This window comes from Salvelinus namaycush, chromosome 16, assembly GCF_016432855.1.
Source record: "Salvelinus namaycush isolate Seneca chromosome 16, SaNama_1.0, whole genome shotgun sequence".
NCBI lineage: Eukaryota > Metazoa > Chordata > Actinopteri > Salmoniformes > Salmonidae > Salvelinus > Salvelinus namaycush.
In genome coordinates this window covers 45,910,102-45,931,971 of record NC_052322.1, presented here as the reverse complement: position 1 = coordinate 45,931,971, position 21,870 = coordinate 45,910,102, and the positions used below count along the sequence as shown (strand labels likewise).

The 21,870-nt window shown below is 42.1% G+C and overlaps 13 non-coding genes across 13 annotated transcripts; all 13 read left to right on the top strand.

Annotated features, from left to right (window-relative positions):
• Positions 1-645: 645 nt before the first annotated feature.
• trnat-ugu lies at positions 646-719 on the top strand. The gene has a single exon. It is a non-coding gene; the product is annotated as a tRNA-Thr (tRNA).
• Positions 720-946: 227 nt separating this feature from the next.
• Positions 947-1,020, top strand: trnat-agu. Its single transcript has one exon. It is a non-coding gene; the product is annotated as a tRNA-Thr (tRNA).
• A 1,621-nt stretch (positions 1,021-2,641) lies between these two features.
• trnat-ugu lies at positions 2,642-2,715 on the top strand. Its single transcript has one exon. It is a non-coding gene; the product is annotated as a tRNA-Thr (tRNA).
• Positions 2,716-6,379: 3,664 nt separating this feature from the next.
• Positions 6,380-6,453, top strand: trnat-ugu. Its single transcript has one exon. It is a non-coding gene; the product is annotated as a tRNA-Thr (tRNA).
• A 9,235-nt stretch (positions 6,454-15,688) lies between these two features.
• On the top strand, positions 15,689-15,762 carry trnat-ugu. Its single transcript has one exon. It is a non-coding gene; the product is annotated as a tRNA-Thr (tRNA).
• A 227-nt stretch (positions 15,763-15,989) lies between these two features.
• On the top strand, positions 15,990-16,063 carry trnat-agu. Its single transcript has one exon. It is a non-coding gene; the product is annotated as a tRNA-Thr (tRNA).
• Positions 16,064-17,385: 1,322 nt separating this feature from the next.
• trnat-agu lies at positions 17,386-17,459 on the top strand. Its single transcript has one exon. It is a non-coding gene; the product is annotated as a tRNA-Thr (tRNA).
• Positions 17,460-18,499: 1,040 nt separating this feature from the next.
• Positions 18,500-18,573, top strand: trnat-ugu. The gene has a single exon. It is a non-coding gene; the product is annotated as a tRNA-Thr (tRNA).
• Positions 18,574-18,800: 227 nt separating this feature from the next.
• trnat-agu lies at positions 18,801-18,874 on the top strand. The gene has a single exon. It is a non-coding gene; the product is annotated as a tRNA-Thr (tRNA).
• A 1,037-nt stretch (positions 18,875-19,911) lies between these two features.
• trnat-ugu lies at positions 19,912-19,986 on the top strand. Its single transcript has one exon. It is a non-coding gene; the product is annotated as a tRNA-Thr (tRNA).
• Positions 19,987-20,213: 227 nt separating this feature from the next.
• Positions 20,214-20,287, top strand: trnat-agu. The gene has a single exon. It is a non-coding gene; the product is annotated as a tRNA-Thr (tRNA).
• A 1,034-nt stretch (positions 20,288-21,321) lies between these two features.
• trnat-ugu lies at positions 21,322-21,395 on the top strand. The gene has a single exon. It is a non-coding gene; the product is annotated as a tRNA-Thr (tRNA).
• Positions 21,396-21,622: 227 nt separating this feature from the next.
• trnat-agu lies at positions 21,623-21,696 on the top strand. Its single transcript has one exon. It is a non-coding gene; the product is annotated as a tRNA-Thr (tRNA).
• The last annotated feature ends 174 nt before the right edge of the window (positions 21,697-21,870 follow it).

Below are 21,870 nucleotides of genomic sequence, written 5' to 3'. Positions count from 1 at the left end.
ACTGACTCAAACACCTCCCATCCGGTCCCACAACACAGCATAAGCTTCATTCCACGTTCTACTTACTGTTGACATCTAGTGGAAGGCGTAGGAAGTGCAAACAAATCCATATATTACAGGGAATTGAATAGGCGATGACTTTAACATCGACCACTCTCAGAATTCTCACTTCCTGTTTGGATTTTTTTGCCTGCCATATGAGTTCTGTTATACTCACAGACATAATTCAAACAGTTTTAGAAACTTCAGAGTGTTTTCTATCCAATACTAATAATAATATGCATATATTAGTAACTGGGACTGAGGAGCAGGCCGTTTACTCTGGGCACCTTTCATCCAAGCTACTCAATACTGCCCCTGCAGCCATAAAAAGTTAAAAGAAAAAATAGTATGTGACTACAAATGTTTACTGATATCTCGCTGCCCACCTCACACATACTCAGGCCGACTTTGGGTCCCAAAACATAGCTTAAGAAACCCTGTTGCTAGACAATTGAAGGTGTTCATATCGATTCCAATATTATTAAATTACATCTGTTTTGTGACGTGATTTTGCAAGACAGAGATATGGGTTAAATTAATAATTCTGGTTTGATTTAAATACGTGTGTCGGTGTTCTTACCTGCACCAGACCTGACATCTATGGGCGCTGTGGCTTAGTTGGTTAAAGCGCCTGTCTTGTAAACAGGAGATCCTGAGTTTGAATCTCAGCAGAGCCTTTTCAAGCAATTCATTGAACACATTGGAGGAAAAGGTCACATAACATAGCTTAAGGAACCCTGTTGCTAGACAATTGAAGGTGTCCATATCGATTCCAATGTTACTAAATAACATATTTTTTGTGACGTGATTTTTGCAAGACAGAGATATGGGTTAAATGAATGAGACTAGTTTGATTTAAATGCGTGTGGAGGTGTTATTACCTGCAACAGACATGCAATCTACGGGCGCTGTGGCTTAGTTGGTTAAATCGCCTGTCTAGTAAACAGGAGATCCTGAGTTTGAATCTCAGCAGAGCCTTTTCAAACAATTCAATAAACACATTGGTAAAAAAGGTCTTAGTGGAGGGAACTCTTCTTTTCTCAAACGATGGGTTTAGAGAATTAGGAGTGTTGAGAGGTGAGGAGGATGCAATTGAAGCACTACAAACGATTATGTTAGGTCACCACCAAAACACAATAAGCACAGCCATTTTTCCAGCGAAAGATAGCTTTCACAAAAAGCAGAAATAGAGATAAAATGAATCATTAACCTTTGATTATCTTCATCAGATGACACTCATAGGACTTCATGTTACACAATACATGCATGTTTTGTTTGATAAAGTTCATATTTATATAAAAAAATCTGAGTTTACATTGGCGCGTTACATTCACTAGTTCCAAAAACATCAAGTGATTTTGCATAGCCACATCGTTTCAACAGAAATACTCATCATAAATGTAGATGATAATACAAGTTATACACATGGAATTATAGATATACCTCTCCTTAATGCAACCGCTGTGTCAGATTTAAAAAAAAATTTACGTAAAAAGCACACCATGCAATAATCTGAGACGGCGCTCAGATTTAACAACATTTCTCAGCCATATTGGAGTCAACAGAAATACGAAATTACATCATAAATATTCCCTTACCTTTGATTATCTTCATCAGAATGCAGTGCCAGGAATCCTAGTTCCACAATAAATCATTGTTTTGTTCGATAATGTCCATTACTTATGTCCAATTAGCTAAGTTTGCTAGCATGTGTAGTACACGTGTCCAAACGCTCGCGCAGATGCAGGCAAACTCGGACGAAAACTTCAAAAAGTTATATTACAAGTCGAATAAACTTGTCAAATTTAGTAGAGAATCAATCTTCAAGATGTTGTTATCATATATATCCAATAACGTTCCAACAGGAGCATTCTTTTCAGTCTCTATAAGTAATGGAACGCATGACGATATCATGAGGAAAGTGCGTGACCAAGAACTGGCACACTGCCAGACCACTGACTCAAACACCTCCCATCCGGTCCCACAACACAGCATAAGCTTCATTCCACGTTCTACTTACTGTTGACATCTAGTGGAAGGCGTAGGAAGTGCAAACAAATCCATATATTACAGGGAATTGAATAGGCGATGACTTTAACATCGACCACTCTCAGAATTCTCACTTCCTGTTTGGATTTTTTTGCCTGCCATATGAGTTCTGTTATACTCACAGACATAATTCAAACAGTTTTAGAAACTTCAGAGTGTTTTCTATCCAATACTAATAATAATATGCATATATTAGTAACTGGGACTGAGGAGCAGGCCGTTTACTCTGGGCACCTTTCATCCAAGCTACTCAATACTGCCCCTGCAGCCATAAAAAGTTAAAAGAAAAAATAGTATGTGACTACAAATGTTTACTGATATCTCGCTGCCCACCTCACACATACTCAGGCCGACTTTGGGTCCCAAAACATAGCTTAAGAAACCCTGTTGCTAGACAATTGAAGGTGTTCATATCGATTCCAATATTATTAAATTACATCTGTTTTGTGACGTGATTTTGCAAGACAGAGATATGGGTTCAATTAATTATTCTGGTTTGATTTAAATACGTGTGTCGGTGTTCTTACCTGCAACAGACATGCCATCTATGGGCGCTGTGGCTTAGTTGGTTAAAGCGCCTGTCTTGTAAACAGGAGATCCTGAGTTCGAATCTCAGCTGAGCCTTTTCAAGCAATTCATTGAACACATTGGAGGAAAAGGTCACATAACATAGCTTAAGAAACCCTGTTGCTAGACAATTGAAGGTGTTCATATCGATTCCAATATTATTAAATTACATCTGTTTTGTGACGTGATTTTGCAAGACAGAGATATGGGTTAAATTAATTATTCTGCTTTGATTTAAATACGTGTGTCGGTGTTCTTACCTGCAACAGACATGACATCTATGGGCGCTGTGGCTTAGTTGGTTAACCTGTTTGGGGTGCAGCCCGACACCGGTACACTTATGACAACAGCCAGCTCAAAGTGCAGGGCGCGAAATTCAAAAGATATATTTTTTTAAATATTTAACTTTCACACATTAACAAGTCCAAGACACCAGATGAAAGGTACACATCTTGTGAATCAAGCCAACATGTCCGATTTTTAAAATGTTTTACAGGGAAGACACAATATGTAAATCTATTAGCTAACCACGTTAGCAAAATACACCACTATTCTTACTCCATCAGTTTTTTACTCCATCAGTAGCTATCACAAATTCGACCAAATAAAGATATAAATAGCCACTAACCAAGAAACAACTTCATCAGATGACAGTCTGATAACATATTTATTGTATAGCATATGTTTTGTTCGAAAAATTTGCATATTTCAGGTATAAATCATAGTTTACATTTCAGCTACAATCAGAAATTGCACCGAAAGCAGCCATAATATTTACAGACACCAACGTCAAATACCTAATTACTCATCATAAAACATTTCTGAAAAATACATAGTGTACAGCAATTGAAAGACAGGCATCTTGTGATTCCAGACAATATTTCCGATTTATTAAATGTTTTACAGCGAAAACAAAATGTAGCGTTATATTAGCATAGCCACAATAGCCAGAAACACTTGGGCGCCGACGGCCAGTTCACATGCACGACAGATATTAGAAATAGCATCATAAAATGTTTCTTACTTTTGGTGATCTTCTGTCAGAATGTTGGACAAGGTGTCCTTTGTCCAGAACAGTCGTTGTTTGGATCTGGAACGGCAAATTTCCCTCTTCATTTAGCATGGGCACTTGCCAAGTGCTACAGATCTCTCCAACGTCAACAAAGTCAGAGAACGGAACACGGCAAAACTCCCGAAAAAATTTCAATAATCTGATTAAACTATATTGAAAAAACATACGTTACGATGATATGGTCACATGTATCAAATAAAATCTAAGACGGAGATGTTAGTCGTCCATAACGAGAGCAAAACAGAAGGCAAATTCATGTCCTCTTTCGCGCGCTCCAGAAACAGGAAATGGACGGTCACGTCAAACAAAGAGCTTTAATTCCACCTCAGACCAAGATAAACACGAAATTTTTTCTCTCACCGCCTCTTGACAACCAGGGGAAGGTGTATGAAATGTATGTAGACTCTTACGTATCACGCCCATGTATAGGCATGAAGTTGAACAGAGCATCGATTTCTGACATTCCACTTCCTGGTCAGGAAGTGTGCTGCAGAATGACTTCTGTTTCACTCAGAGAAATAATTCAAACGGTTTTAGAAACTAGAGAGTGTTTTCTATCCAATAGTAATAATAATATGCATATTGTACGAGCAAGAATTGAGTACGAGGCCGTTTGAAATGGGCACGATTTAACTGGCTACTCAATACTGCCCCTTGCAGCCATAACAGGTTTTAAAGCGCCTTTCTTGTAAACAGGAGATCCTGAGTTCGAATCTCAGCAGAGCCATTTCAAGCAATTCATTGAACACATTGGAGGAAAAGGTCACAAAACATAGCTTAAGAAAGCCTGTTGCTAGACAATTGAAGGTGTCCATATCGATTCCAATGTTACTAAATAACATATTTTTTGTGATGTGATTTTTGCAAGACAGAGATATGGGTTAAATGAATGAGACTAGTTTGATTTAAATGCGTGTGGCGGTGTTATTACCTGCAACAGACATGCAATCTATGGGCGCTGTGGCTTAGTTGGTTATAGGGCATGTCTAGTAGACAGGAGATCCTGAGTTCGAATCTCAGCAGAGCCTTTTCAAACAATTCAATGAACACATTGGTAAAAAAGGTCTTAGTGGAGGGAACTCTACTTTTCTCAAACGATGGGTTTAGAGAATTAGGAGTGTCGAGAGGTGAGGAGGATGCAATTGAAGCACTACAAACGATTATGTTAGGTCACCACCAAAACACAATAAGCACAGCCATTTTTCCAGCGAAAGATAGCTTTCACAAAAAGCAGAAATAGAGATAAAATAAATCATTAACCTTTGATTATCTTCATCAGATGACACTCATAGGACTTCATGTTACACAATACATGCATGTTTTGTTTGATAAAGTTCATATTTATATAAAAAAATCTGAGTTTACATTGGCGCGTTACATTCACTAGTTCCAAAAACATCAAGTGATTTAGCATAGCCACATCGTTTCAACAGAAATACTCATCATAAATGTAGATGATAATACAAGTTATATACATGGAATTATAGATATACCTCTCCTTAATGCAACCGCTGTGTCAGATTTAAAAAAAACTTTACGTAAAAAGCACACCATGCAATAATCTGAGACGGCGCTCAGATTTAACAACATTTCTCAGCCATGTTGGAGTCAACAGAAATACGAAATTACATCATAAATATTCCCTTACCTTTGATTATCTTCATCAGAATGCAGTGCCAGGAATCCTAGTTCCACAATAGATCATTGTTTTGTTCGATAATGTTCATGACTTATGTCCAATTAGCTAAGTTTGCTAGCATGTGTAGTACACGTGTCCAAACGCTCGCGCAGATGCAGGCAAACTCGGACGAAAACTTCAAAAAGTTATATTACAAGTCGAATAAACTGGTCAAATTTAGTAGAGAATCAATCTTCAAGATGTTGTTATCATATATATCCAATAACGTTCCAACAGGAGCATTCTTTTCAGTCTCTATAAGTAATGGAACGCATGACGATATCATGAGGAAAGTGCGTGACCAAGAACTGGCACTCTGCCAGACCACTGACTCAAACACCTCCCATCCGGTCCCACAACACAGCATAAGCTTCATTCCACGTTCTACTTACTGTTGACATCTAGTGGAAGGCGTAGGAAGTGCAAACAAATCCATATATTACAGGGAATTGAATAGGCGATGACTTTAACATCGACCACTCTCAGAATTCTCACTTCCTGTTTGGATTTTTTTGCCTGCCATATGAGTTCTGTTATACTCACAGACATAATTCAAACAGTTTTAGAAACTTCAGAGTGTTTTCTATCCAATACTAATAATAATATGCATATATTAGTAACTGGGACTGAGGAGCAGGCCGTTTACTCTGGGCACCTTTCATCCAAGCTACTCAATACTGCCCCTGCAGCCATAAAAAGTTAAAAGAAAAAATAGTATGTGACTACAAATGTTTACTGATATCTCGCTGCCCACCTCACACATACTCAGGCCGACTTTGGGTCCCAAAACATAGCTTAAGAAACCCTGTTGCTAGACAATTGAAGGTGTTCATATCGATTCCAATATTATTAAATTACATCTGTTTTGTGACGTGATTTTGCAAGACAGAGATATGGGTTAAATTAATTATTCTGCTTTGATTTAAATACGTGTGTCGGTGTTCTTACCTGCAACAGACATGACATCTATGGGCGCTGTGGCTTAGTTGGCTAAAGCGCCTGTCTTGTAAACAGGAGATCCTGAGTTCGAATCTCAGAAGAGCCTTTTCAAGCAATTCATTGAACACATTGGAGGAAAAGGTCACAAAACATAGCTTAAGAAACCCTGTTGCTAGACAATTGAAGGTGTCCATATCAATTCCAATGTTACTAAATAACATATTTTTTGTGACGTGAATTTTGCAAGACAGAGATATGGGTTAAATGAATGAGACTAGTTTGATTTAAATGCGTGTGGCGGTGTTATTACCTGCAACAGACATGCAATCTACGGGCGCTGTGGCTTAGTTGGTTAAAGCGCATGTTTAGTAGACAGGAGATCCTGAGTTCGAATCTCAGCAGAGCCTTTTCAAACATTTCAATGAACACATTGGTAAAAAAGGTCTTAGTGGAGGGAACTCTACTTTTCTCAAACGATGGGTTTAGAGAATTAGGAGTGTCGAGTGGTGAGGAGGATGCAATTGAAGCACTACAAACGATTATGTTAGGTCACCACCAAAACACAATAAGCACAGCCATTTTTCCAGCGAAAGATAGCTTTCACAAAAAGCAGAAATAGAGATAAAATAAATCATTAACCTTTGATTATCTTCATCAGATGACACTCATAGGACTTCATGTTACACAATACATGCATGTTTTGTTTGATAAAGTTCATATTTATATAAAAAAATCTGAGTTTACATTGGCGCGTTACATTCACTAGTTCCAAAAACATCAAGTGATTTTGCATAGCCACATCGTTTCAACAGAAATACTCATCATAAATGTAGATGATAATACAAGTTATACACATGGAATTATAGATATACCTCTCCTTAATGCAACCGCTGTGTCAGATTTAAAAAAAACTTTACGTAAAAAGCACACCATGCAATAATCTGAGACGGCGCTCAGATTTAACAACATTTCTCAGCCATGTTGGAGTCAACAGAAATACGAAATTACATCATAAATATTCCCTTACCTTTGATTATCTTCATCAGAATGCAGTGCCAGGAATCCTAGTTCCACAATAAATCGTTGTTTTGTTCGATAATGTCCATTACTTATGTCCAATTAGCTAAGTTTGCTAGCATGTGTAGTACACGTGTCCAAACGCTCGCGCAGATGCAGGCAAACTCGGACGAAAACTTCAAAAAGTTATATTACAAGTCGAATAAACTGGTCAAATTTAGTAGAGAATCAATCTTCAAGATGTTGTTATCATATATATCCAATAACGTTCCAACAGGAGCATTCTTTTCAGTCTCTATAAGTAATGGAACGCATGACGATATCATGAGGAAAGTGCGTGACCAAGAACTGGCACTCTGCCAGACCACTGACTCAAAAACCTCCCATCCGGTCCCACAACACAGCATAAGCTTCATTCCACGTTCTACTTACTGTTGACATCTAGTGGAAGGCGTAGGAAGTGCAAACAAATCCATATATTACAGGGAATTGAATAGGCGATGACTTTAACATCGACCACTCTCAGAATTCTCACTTCCTGTTTGGATTTTTTTGCCTGCCATATGAGTTCTGTTATGCTCACAGACATAATTCAAACAGTTTTAGAAACTTCAGAGTGTTTTCTATCCAATACTAATAATAATATGCATATATTAGTAACTGGGACTGAGGAGCAGGCCGTTTACTCTGGGCACCTTTCATCCAAGCTACTCAATACTGCCCCTGCAGCCATAAAAAGTTAAAAGAAAAAATAGTATGTGACTACAAATGTTTACTGATATCTCGCTGGCCACCTCACACATACTCAGGCCGACTTTGGGTCCCAAAACATAGCTTAAGAAACCCTGTTGCTAGACAATTGAAGGTGTTCATATCGATTCCAATATTATTAAATTACATCTGTTTTGTGACGTGATTTTGCAAGACAGAGATATGGGTTAACTTCTTCTGGCTGCAAGCCCGGAGCCGGGCACAATATGACAACAGCCACTTCAAGTGCAGGGCGCGAAATTCAAAATATAATTTTTAGAAATATTTAACTTTCACACATTAACAAGTCCAATACAGCATATGAAAGATAAACATCTTGTGAATCCAGCCAACATGTACGATTTTTAAAATGTTTTACAGCGACAACACCACGTATATTTATGTTAGCTCACCACCAAATACAAAAAAGGACAGACATTTTTCACAGCACAGGTAGCATGCACAAAGCCAACCTAACTAACCAAGAACCAACCAAACTAACCAAGAAACAACTTCATCAGATGACAGTCTTATAACATGTTATTCAATAAATCTATGTTTCGTTCGAAAAATTTGCATATTTGAGCTATAAATCAGTTTTACATTGCAGCTACCATCACAGCTACCGTCAGAAATGGCACCGAAGCAGCCAGAAGACACCAACGTCAAATACCTAATTACTCATCATAAAACATTTCTGAAAAATACATGGTGTACAGCAAATGAAAGACAGGCACCTTGTGATTCCAGCCAATATTTCCGATTTCTTAAGTGTTTTACAGCGAAAACACAATATAGCATTATATTAGCTTACCACAATAGCCAGAAACACAAGCCATTCCCCAGCAGCAAAAGTTAGCGATCGTAACAAACCAGCAAAAGATATATAATTTTTGACTAACCTTGATAAGCTTCATCAGATGACAGTCCTACAACATCAGGTTATACATACACTTGTGTTTTGTTCGAAAATGTGCATATTTAGAGCTGAAATCAGTGGTTATACATTGTGCTAACGTAGCATATTTTTCCCACAACGTCCGGATATTTTTCTGACACTTTTTCTGACACACATATGCTGACCAAATAACTATTCATAAACATAACTAAAAAATACATGTTGTATAGGAAATGATAGATACACTAGTTATTATTGCAATCGCCGTGTTAGAATTCTAAAAATAACTTCATTACGATATGCAGTTTACGTTATGGCGAGAGCGTGCCCAAAACCTGGCCGCAAACTACTAGTTCACATGTACGACAGATATATGAAATAACATCATAAAATGGGTCCTACTTTTGCTGATCTTCCATCAGAATGTTGTACAAGGGGTCCTTTGTCCAGAACAATCGTTGTTTGGTTTTAGAACGGCCTTTTTCCCTCTCGATTTAGCAAGCACACTTGCCAAGTGGCGCGAATCTCTCCATCGCCAACAAACTCAGAGAACGGAACACGGCAAAACTCCCAAAAAAATTTCAATAATCTGATTAAACTATATTGAAAAAACATACTGTCACGAATCCCGCTTCCTGAGTCTGTTTTTGCCTGTGTTCTGTCCTGGAGTGTTTTTTCCGGTGTCCTGGAATGCACCCTGTCTGGTTGCCGGGCGACGTAGCTAGTTGGAGGATCTCTGAGTACCCGCACCTGTATCACATCAGCTATCTGCACACCTGGTCCTGATCATCACCCATCCACTTCATAAGCGCTGACCTGACATCCATTCCCTGCCGGATCGTTAGCCATGAACAGTATGTTGTGCCAGCGTATCAGCCTCCAGTTTGATAGAGTTTGTTTTGTTGTTTTGTACGTCTTGCTTGCCTTGAACTCACCTCCGTTTTTTCTGTCTACAGTCATTCACCCGGAACACTCATCCCATCCCTACCTGGTCGTCGGTGACTTCAGTTACTTCCTTGGATCTGCCTATTCAATCCCATCAACTCACCTCCGCTGCCTCTCCGCCACTTGGATTTTTCTATCACCACATTTAAACTTGTAAATAAATACTCACCTTCGTCTTACTCTCCTTGTCCTGGTCTGCTTCTGGGTTCGACTTTAGAAAACCGTGACAGAACGATCCGGCCAGGAATGAACCCAGCGGACCTGGACTCCGTTTGCCATGCCATTACCCATCAGGGGAAGATATTGGGACAACACAGCACGGCGCTACAGGAGATAGCGATTTCAGTCCAGAACTTCTCTGCTAGCTTGACGAGTATCCAGGATCAGCTCAGTTTGCCGGCGGATTCTCCACCACCTGTTTCACCCCTCTCACCTGCCGCTTCTGGAGCGGTTTCCTTCCGTGAGCCCAAGGTACCGACGCCTGATAAATACGAAGGGGATTTGGGAAGATGACGTTCATTTCTTATGCAGTGTGGTTTAGTGTTTGATCTGCAGCCCCACTCTTACGCCACAGACAAGGCTAGGATAGCTTTTGTTATTGAACTGCTGCGTGGTAGAGCTTTGGAATGGGCTTCAGCTGTTTGGGAACAACAGGACACCTGCATGGCGTCATACCAGGAGTTCACGGCAGAGATGAGAAAGCTTTTTGACCATCCAGTCCGAGGTAAGGACGCAGCTAAGCGGTTGTTCTCTCTTCGCCAAGGAGCTCGTCACGTGGCAGACTTTGTGATTGAGTTCCGGACATTGGCTGTGGAGAGTGGGTGGAATGAGGAGGCACTACAAGCGGCTTTTTACCAGGGGTTGTCGGAGCAACTCAAGGACGAGCTGATCTCCTATCCGGAGCCTTGTGACCTGGACAGTTTGGTCGCATTATCTATTAGGGTGGATAACAGAGTTCGAGAGAGAAGGAGGGAGAAGCAGTGGGTCCGGTCCAATCAATCAGCTACTCGGTTACCATTCGGGTCAGGAGGTGGACCAGAAGGTGTTAATCATGTTTCCTCACACGGGATTAGTGGAGGAGTCCTGCCGCCAGATCCTGAACCTATGCAAGTGGGGCGGCACGGGTTAACTAAGGACGAGCGCCAACGTAGACGTGAGACCAACAGCTGCCTCTACTGTGGTAGCTCGGGACATTACATCTCCGTTTGTCCTCAGCGCCCGTTAAACTGCTCGGCTCGTTAAGTTTGGGAGGTTTGTTAGCGAGCCAGTTTCAACCTCTCAAGAGCCCTGTCAGACCTCATTTTCCTGCTACCCTCATAAATAAGAATCAGAGTTTAGCGATTAACGCTTTCATCGATTCAGGTGCCGATGACAGCTTCAATGATGCCGACTTAGTGGAACAGCTGGGGCTTTCCAAGGAGCAATTACCGGAAGCCATTGAAGCAACCACTCTGAACGGCAGTAGTCTGGCACGGATCACTATGAGGACTGAACCGGTTAAGATGTTGTTGTCGGGGAATCATTCAGAGGTCATTTCTTTTTTCATTTTGCCTTCCCCCCATGTTCCTCTGGTTCTTGGATACCCCTGGCTAAGAGAACACAATCCCTCGTTCGATTGGGTGACTGGAAAGGTAACTAGTTGGAGCATTGAGTGCCATGCTAACTGCCTCAGGACTGCCTGTTCTCATGCTGTCCCCAGTCGGGTCAGTGAGTCTGCTCCTCCTGATTTGTCCCTGGTTCCTGAAACATATCACGAGTTGGGTGAGGTGTTCAGTAAGCAGAAGGCTCAGTCACTTCCTCCCCACCGACCTTATGATTGTGCGATTAATCTGTTCCCTGGAGCTGCCTTTCCCAAGGGACGGTTATACAGTATCTCTCGACCTGAGCGGGAAGCCCTGGAGACCTACATAAAGGAGTCTCTTGCTGCAGGTCTCATTCGTCCCTTGTCATCACCCCTGGGAGCTGGATTTTTTTTTGTGAGTAAGAAGGATGGCTCTCTTCGACCGTGTATTGATTATCGGGGGTTGAATGATATTACGGTCAAGAACAAGTACCCCCTGCCCTTGATGAGTTCCGCTTTCGACTCTTTACAGGGTGCTACTGTGTTTACGAAGCTTGATCTACGCAATGCGTATCATCTGGTTCGGATCAAAGAGGGGGACGAGTGGTTGACTGGGTTCAATACACCTATGGGACATTTCGAGTACCAGGTGATGCCGTTTGGACTTTCCAACGCTCCAGCAGTGTTCCAAAGTTTGGTGAATGACGTGCTGAGGGATATGATCGGTCTGTTTGTGTTCGTTTACCTGGATGACATCCTTATTTTCTCCAAGGATCTTTCCAGCCACATCCAGCATGTTAAGCAGGTCCTGCAGCGGTTATTGGAGAACCGTCTGTTTGTGAAGACAGAGAAGTGTGATTTTCACGCCCACACTACATCCTTCCTCGGGTACATCATCTCCAGGGGTGAGATCAAGATGGACCAAGAGAAGGTTCGGGCGGTTCGGGATTGGGCCCGGCCCGGTACGAGATTGCAGCTCCAGAGATTCCTGGGATTTGCGAACTTCTATCGGAGGTTTATCCGTGATTACAGCCGGGTGGCCGCCCCTTTAACTGCTCTGACGTCTTGCACCAGAACTTTCTGTTGGACTCCTGAGGCAGACCAAGCATTTCTGAACTTGAAGAGCCGATTCACCAACGCCCCGATTCTCTCTCAACCTGACACTTCCCGTCAGTTTGTTGTTGAGGTGGACACATCTGATGTGGGGGTGGGCGCCATCCTGTCCCAGCGTAGCTCCACTGACGGTAAACTCCATCCCTGCGCCTTCTACTCTTGTCGTCTTTCACCAGCTGAGAGAAACTACGATGTGGGTAACCGGGAGCTTCTCGCTGTGAAACTTGCCTTGGAGGAGTGGCGTCACTGGTTGGAGGGAGCGGAGCAACCGTTTGTGGTCTGGACTAACCACAAGAATCTGGCTTACGTGCAATCGGCTAAACGTCTCAACTCCCGTCAGGCCAGGTGGGCTTTGTTTTTTGGACGTTTTAATTTTTCCCTGACGTTCCGACCTGGGTCGAAGAACGGCAAGGCGGACGCCTTGTCCCGGATGTTCTCCAAGACGGAGGAGAGTGGGGCCAAGACTGAGACGATTATTCCCCAGAACCTTGTCGTGGGAGCCGTTACATGGAAGATTGAGGAGGATGTGATGGCGGCCCTTCGGACGCAGCCCGGCCCCGGTAACGGTCCACCCGGTCGGTTGTTCGTGCCTGAGTCGGTCCGTTCTGATGTCCTTCAGTGGTCCCACGCCAGCAAGATAGCTTGTCACCCTGGCGTTGCCCGGACTATGGCGCTACTGCGCAGAAGATTTTGGTGGCCTGCCATGGGAGAGGATACCCGGAGGTTTGTTGCCGCTTGTCCTGTTTGTGCGCAGAATAAGAGTACCAATCGGCCCAGCTCTGGGCTTCTTCACCCCCTACCTATTCCCCGGCGACCTTGGTCGCATCTGGCCCTGGACTTTGTCACGGGGTTGCCCTCTTCTGTTGGGAACACGGTCATTCTGACCATTGTGGACAGATTCAGCAAGTTCGCTCACTTTGTCCCCATCTCCAAGCTTCCATCTGCCACTGAGACGTCCGAGATCCTTGTTAGGGAGGTTTTCAGGGTCCACGGATTGCCCAGTGACATTGTTTCTGACCGTGGTCCTCAGTTTACCTCTGCTGTCTGGAGATCCTTCTGTTTGGCCATTGGAGCTACAGTCAGTCTCACATCTGGTTTTCACCCCCAATCTAATGGTCAGGCGGAGAGAGCCAACCAGAAGATGGAGTCCACGCTGCGCTGTCTTGTCTCCTCTGATCCCACCTCTTGGTCCTCTCAGTTACCCTGGGTCGAGTATGCCCATAATACTCTCCCTTCATCTGCAACTGGGATGTCTCCCTTCCAGTGCCTGTATGGTTACCAACCTCCCTTGTTTCCTTCTCAGGAGAGGGATCTCTCGGTTCCCTCTGTCCAGGCCCACATTCGTCGTTGCCACCGGACCTGGCATCGGGCCAGGAAGGTCCTCCTTAGAGTTTCGGACCGGTATCAGATCCAGGCGAATCGTCGCCGTATTCCTGCTCCCGCTTATACCGTCGGAGATAAGGTTTGGTTGGCTACACGGGATCTTCCTCTACGGACTGAGTCGAAGAAACTGTCACAGAAGTTCATTGGTCCGTTTGTGGTGGAGAGAATCATTAATCCTGTTGTGGTTCGACTCAAGTTGCCTGCAACGCTTAGAGTACACCCCACCTTTCATGTCTCCTGCCTCAAGCCGGTTCTCCTCAGTCCTCTGTTGCCCCCTCCTCCTCGTCCTCCTCCCCCTCGGATGATCGGAGGTGGTCCTGCCTACACGGTGCGCCGCATCATGGACTCCAGACGGCGGGGTCGAGGGTTCCAGTATCTCGTGGATTGGGAAGGATATGGTCCAGAGGAGAGGAGTTGGATTCCTCGGCGTCAGATCCTTGATGCTGACCTGCTTCGTGACTTCTACCGCCTTCACCCTGGCGCTCCGGGTAGTACGCCCGGTGGCGTTCGTCGGAGGGGGGGTACTGTCACGAATCCCGCTTCCTGAGTCTGTTTTTGCCTGTGTTCTGTCCTGGAGTGTTTTTTCCGGTGTCCTGGAACGCACCCTGTCTGGTTGCCGGGCGACGTAGCTAGTTGGAGGATCTCTGAGTACCCGCACCTGTATCACATCAGCTATCTGCACACCTGGTCCTGATCATCACCCCTCCACTTCATAAGCGCTGACCTGACATCCATTCCCTGCCGGATCGTTAGCCATGAACAGTATGTTGTGCCAGCGTATCAGCCTCCAGTTTGATAGAGTTTGTTTTGTTGTTTTGTACGTCTTGCTTGCCTTAAACTCACCTCCGTTTTTTCTGTCTACAGTCATTCACCCGGAACACTCATCCCATCCCTACCTGGTCGTCGGTGACTTCAGTTACTTCCTTGGATCTGCCTATTCAATCCCATCAACTCACCTCCGCTGCCTCTCCGCCACTTGGATTTTTCTATCACCACATTTAAACTTGTAAATAAATACTCACCTTCGTCTTACTCTCCTTGTCCTGGTCTGCTTCTGTGTTCGACTTTAGAAAACCGTGACACATACTTTACGATGATATTGTCACATGTATCAAATAAAATCAAAGCCGGAGATATTAGTCGTCCATAACGACAGCTTATCAGAAGGCAAATCCAGGTCCCTTCACGCGCTCTCCAGAAAACAGGAAACTGGTGACACGTCATGCCGAAAGCTATTATGCGACCCCAGATCAAGTTACACACTCCATTTCTTCTCTCACTGCCTGTCGACATCTAGTGGAAGACGTATGAAGTGCATCTAAACTAATAAATATCAAGGACTTTAATAGGCAGGCCCTAGAACAGTGCATCGATTTCAGATTTTCCACTTCCTGTCAGGAAGTTTGCTGCAAAAGGAGTTTTATTAGTTTTATATGTTTTATTCACAGATATAATTCAAACGGTTTTAGAAACTAGAGAGTGTTTTCTATCCAATAGTAATAATAATATGCATATTGTACGAGCAAGAATTGAGTACGAGGCCGTTTGAAATGGGCACCTTTTATCCGGCTACTCAATACTGCCCCTGCAGCCCAAACAGGTTAAATTAATTATTCTGGTTTGATTTAAATACGTGTGTCGTTGTTCTTACCTGCAACAGACATTACATGTATGGGCGCTGTGGCTTAGTTGGTTAAAGCGCCTGTCTTGTAAACAGGAGATCCTGAGTTTGAATCTCAGCAGAGCCTTTTCAAGCAATTCATTGAACACATTGGAGGAAAAGCTCACAAAACATAGCTTAAGAAACCCTGTTGCTAGACAATTGAAGGTGTCCATATCGATTCCAATGTTACTAAATAACATATTTTTTGTGACGTGATTTTTGCAAGACAGAGATATGGGTTAAATGAATGAGACTAGTTTGATTTAAATGCGTGTGGCAGTGTTATTACCTGCAACAGACATGCAATCTATGGGCGCTGTGGCTTAGTTGGTTAAAGTGCCTGTCTAGTCAACAGGAGATCCTGAGTTTGAATCTCAGCAGAGCCTTTTCAAACAATCAATGAACACGTTGGTAGAAAAGGTCTTAGTGGAGGGAACTCTACTTTTCTCAAACGATGGGTTTAGAGAATTAGGAGTGTCGAGAGGAGAGAAGACGTGAGGAGGATGCAATTGAGATATTCCAATTTCACGGAAAAAGGGAACTTTTTGAATGAATTAAAATGTACCAACTGTCTAAAGTTCAACTGCTTCTTCAGTTTACTCATTTCGAGCGCTAAATGAAAAGAGTTCAGCCAGCTTGTACACGTCTCTGTCAGAGCATGAGTAGGCTCTACAATCAATCTCTGGTAGCTTGCCATGATCGTATAGTGGTTAGTACTCTGCGTTGTGGCCCCAGCAACCCCGGTCCTCAATCCGGGTCATGGCACAGCACTATCATTTCAAAAGGGTTGTATTTTGAATGAGTTGAAACTTACTTTGTGAGCTAAGAAACTCAGCAACTCTTCCATTTGACAAAGTCCCCCATCTCATGGTAGGTTAATTACTTACATTAACTGATTCATCTGCTGTTTCTTAGGTTTTTACCATTTTGAAGCTCGAGACCCAAATGAGAAATGTAGTTTCCCCGAAACGACCAAAATTATGAAGAAATAGTGTATGATTCTGAATGTTTACTCATATCTCGCGATCCACCTATCACATGCTAATGCCCACTTTGGGTACCAAACCATAGTTTAAGAATCCATGTCAGAGGATCTTGAGTTTATTCAGCTCGAGACCCAAATGAAAAATGTACTGTCCTCGAATGACCGAAATTAAAAGAAAAAATAGTATGTGACTACAAATGTTTACTGATATCTCGCTGATCACCTCACACATACTCAGGCCGACTTTGTCGCTATATTTAGTGAGTATTCAGAAAAAAAAAACAAGAATCGACAGAAGAAAGTTCATTTGTAGTTCTAAACATATTTAGGGTGTTTTTTACTCACTTTTTGTCTCTCCCATGACATTATTCCTCTCTCCTACAGCGTCCATCACAATTACATCCACTTGGACAATTATGCAAATTATGTGATGCCGTCGTTTAGCGACTTCTAGCTACTTTTAGGACAGCCAACAGCTACTTTCCTTACTGAGGATTTGCCAACACTGCCACTCACATGCTAAGGCCTACTTTGCGTCCCAAAACATAGCTTAAGAAACCTTGTTGCTAGACAGTTGAAGGTGTCCGTATTGATTCCAATATTAGTAAATGACCCCTCTTTTGTGATGTGATTTTGCTAGACAGAGATATGGGTTAAATGAATGAGACTGGTTTGATCAAATAGGTTTGGGTGTTCACATCTGCAAAAGACATCACGTTTATGGGTGCTGTGGCTTAGTTGGTTAAAGCGCCTGTCTAGTAAACAGGAGATCCTGAGTTCGAATCTCAGCAGAGCCTTTTCAAACAATTCAATGAACACATTGGTAGAAAAGGTCTTAGTGGAGGGAACTCTACTTTTCTCAAACGATGGGTTTAGAGAATTAGGAGTGTCGAGAGGAGAGAAGACGTGAGGAGGATGCAATTGAGATATTCCAATTTCACGGAAAAAGGGAACTTTTTGAATGAATTAAAATGTACCAACTGTCTAAAGTTCAACTGCTTCTGCAGTTTACTCATTTCGAGCGCTAAATCAAAAGAGTTCAGCCAGCTTGTACACGTCTCTGTCAGAGCATGAGTAGGCTCTACAATCAATCTCTGGTAGCTTGCCATGATCGTATAGTGGTTAGTACTCTGCGTTGTGGCCCCAGCAACCCCGGTCCTCAATCCGGGTCATGGCACAGCACTATCATTTCAAAAGGGTTGTATTTTGAATGAGTTGAAACTTACTTTGTGAGCTAAGAAACTCAGCAACTCTTCCATTTGACAAAGTCCCCCATCTCATGGTAGGTTAATTACTTACATTAACTGATTCATCTGCTGTTTCTTAGGTTTTTACCATTTTGAAGCTCGAGACCCAAATGAGAAATGTAGTTTCCCCGAAACGACCAAAATTATGAAGAAATAGTGTATGATTCTGAATGTTTACTCATATCTCGCGATCCACCTATCACATGCTAATGCCCACTTTGGGTACCAAACCATAGTTTAAGAATCCATGTCAGAGGATCTTGAGTTTATTCAGCTCGAGACCCAAATGAAAAATGTACTGTCCTCGAATGACCGAAATTAAAAGAAAAAATAGTATGTGACTACAAATGTTTACTGATATCTCGCTGCCCACCTCACACATACTCAGGCCGACTTTGGGTCCCAAAACATAGCTTAAGAAACCCTGTTGCTAGACAATTGAAGGTGTTCATATCGATTCCAATATTATTAAATTACATCTGTTTTGTGACGTGATTTTGCAAGACAGAGATATGGGTTAAATTAATTATTCTGGTTTGATTTAAATACGTGTGTCGGTGTTCTTACCTGCAACAGACATTACATCTATGGGCGCTGTGGCTTAGTTGGTTAAAGCGCCTGTCTTGTAAACAGGAGATCCTGAGTTCGAATCTCAGCAGAGCCTTTTCAAGCAATTCATTGAACACATTGGAGGAAAAGGTCACAAAACATAGCTTAAGAAACCCTGTTGCTAGACAATTGAAGGTGTCCATATCGATTCCAATGTTACTAAATAACATATTTTTTGTGACGTGATTTTTGCAAGACAGAGATATGGGTTAAATGAATGAGACTAGTTTGATTTAAATGCGTGTGGTGGTGTTATTACCTGCAACAGACATGCAATCTATGGGCGCTGTGGCTTAGTTGGTTAAAGCGCCTGTCTAGTAAACAGGAGATCCTGAGTTTGAATCTCAGCAGAGCCTTTTCAAACAATTCAATGAACACATTGGTAGAAAAGGTCTTAGTGGAGGGAACTCTACTTTTCTCAAACGATGGGTTTAGAGAATTAGGAGTGTCGAGAGGAGAGAAGACGTGAGGAGGATGCAATTGAGATATTCCAATTTCACGGAAAAAGGGAACTTTTTGAATAATAAATGTACCAACTGTCTAAAGTTCAACTGCTTCTTCAGTTTACTCATTTCGAGCGCTAAATGAAAAGAGTTCAGCCAGCTTGTACACGTCTCTGTCAGAGCATGAGTAGGCTCTACAATCAATCTCTGGTAGCTTGCCATGATCGTATAGTGGTTAGTACTCTGCGTTGTGGCCCCAGCAACCCCGGTCCTCAATCCGGGTCATGGCACAGCACTATCATTTCAAAAGGGTTGTATTTTGAATGAGTTGAAACTTACTTTGTGAGCTAAGAAACTCAGCAACTCTTCCATTTGACAAAGTCCCCCATCTCATGGTAGGTTAATTACTTACATTAACTGATTCATCTGCTGTTTCTTAGGTTTTTACCATTTTGAAGCTCGAGACCCAAATGAGAAATGTAGTTTCCCCGAAACGACCAAAATTATGAAGAAATAGTGTATGATTCTGAATGTTTACTCATATCTCGCGATCCACCTATCACATGCTAATGCCCACTTTGGGTACCAAACCATAGTTTAAGAATCCATGTCAGAGGATCTTGAGTTTATTCAGCTCGAGACCCAAATGAAAAATGTACTGTCCTCGAATGACCGAAATTAAAAGAAAAAATAGTATGTGACTACAAATGTTTACTGATATCTCGCTGCCCACCTCACACATACTCAGGCCGACTTTGGGTCCCAAAACATAGCTTAAGAAACCCTGTTGCTAGACAATTGAAGGTGTTCATATCGATTCCAATATTATTAAATTACATCTGTTTTGTGACGTGATTTTGCAAGACAGAGATATGGGTTAAATTAATTATTCTGGTTTGATTTAAATACGTGTGTCGGTGTTCTTACCTGCAACAGACATTACATCTATGGGCGCTGTGGCTTAGTTGGTTTAAAGCGCCTGTCTTGTAAACAGGAGATCCTGAGTTCGAATCTCAGCAGAGCCTTTTCAAGCAATTCATTGAACACATTGGAGGAAAAGGTCACAAAACATAGCTTAAGAAACCCTGTTGCTAGACAATTGAAGGTGTCCATATCGATTCCAATGTTACTAAATAACATATTTTTTGTGACGTGATTTTTGCAAGACAGAGATATGGGTTAAATGAATGAGACTAGTTTGATTTAAATGCGTGTGGTGGTGTTATTACCTGCAACAGACATGCAATCTATGGGCGCTGTGGCTTAGTTGGTTAAAGCGCCTGTCTAGTAAACAGGAGATCCTGAGTTTGAATCTCAGCAGAGCCTTTTCAAACAATTCAATGAACACATTGGTAGAAAAGGTCTTAGTGGAGGGAACTCTACTTTTCTCAAACGATGGGTTTAGAGAATTAGGAGTGTCGAGAGGAGAGAAGACGTGAGGAGGATGCAATTGAGATATTCCAATTTCACGGAAAAAGGGAACTTTTTGAATAAATGTACCAACTGTCTAAAGTTCAACTGCTTCTTCAGTTTACTCATTTCGAGCGCTAAATGAAAAGAGTTCAGCCAGCTTGTACACGTCTCTGTCAGAGCATGAGTAGGCTCTACAATCAATCTCTGGTAGCTTGCCATGATCGTATAGTGGTTAGTACTCTGCGTTGTGGCCCCAGCAACCCCGGTCCTCAATCCGGGTCATGGCACAGCACTATCATTTCAAAAGGGTTGTATTTTGAATGAGTTGAAACTTACTTTGTGAGCTAAGAAACTCAGCAACTCTTCCATTTGACAAAGTCCCCCATCTCATGGTAGGTTAATTACTTACATTAACTGATTCATCTGCTGTTTCTTAGGTTTTTACCATTTTGAAGCTCGAGACCCAAATGAGAAATGTAGTTTCCCCGAAACGACCAAAATTATGAAGAAATAGTGTATGATTCTGAATGTTTACTCATATCTCGCGATCCACCTATCACATGCTAATGCCCACTTTGGGTACCAAACCATAGTTTAAGAATCCATGTCAGAGGATCTTGAGTTTATTCAGCTCGAGACCCAAATGAAAAATGTACTGTCCTCGAATGACCGAAATTAAAAGAAAAAATAGTATGTGACTACAAATGTTTACTGATATCTCGCTGCCCACCTCACACATACTCAGGCCGACTTTGGGTCCCAAAACATAGCTTAAGAAACCCTGTTGCTAGACAATTGAAGGTGTTCATATCGATTCCAATATTATTAAATTACATCTGTTTTGTGACGTGATTTTGCAAGACAGAGATATGGGTTAAATTAATTATTCTGGTTTGATTTAAATACGTGTGTCGGTGTTCTTACCTGCAACAGACATTACATCTATGGGCGCTGTGGCTTAGTTGGTTAAAGCGCCTGTCTTGTAAACAGGAGATCCTGAGTTCGAATCTCAGCAGAGCCTTTTCAAGCAATTCATTGAACACATTGGAGGAAAAGGTCACAAAACATAGCTTAAGAAACCCTGTTGCTAGACAATTGAAGGTGTCCATATCGATTCCAATGTTACTAAATAACATATTTTTTGTGACGTGATTTTTGCAAGACAGAGATATGGGTTAAATGAATGAGACTAGTTTGATTTAAATGCGTGTGGTGGTGTTATTACCTGCAACAGACATGCAATCTATGGGCGCTGTGGCTTAGTTGGTTAAAGCGCCTGTCTAGTAAACAGGAGATCCTGAGTTTGAATCTCAGCAGAGCCTTTTCAAACAATTCAATGAACACATTGGTGGAAAAGGTCTAAGTGGAGGGAACTCTACTTTTCTCAAAAGATGGGTTTAGAGAATTAGGAGTGTCGAGAGGAGAGAAGACGTGAGGAGGATGCAATTGAGATATTCCAATTTCACGGAAAAAGGGAACTTTTTGAATAAATGTAC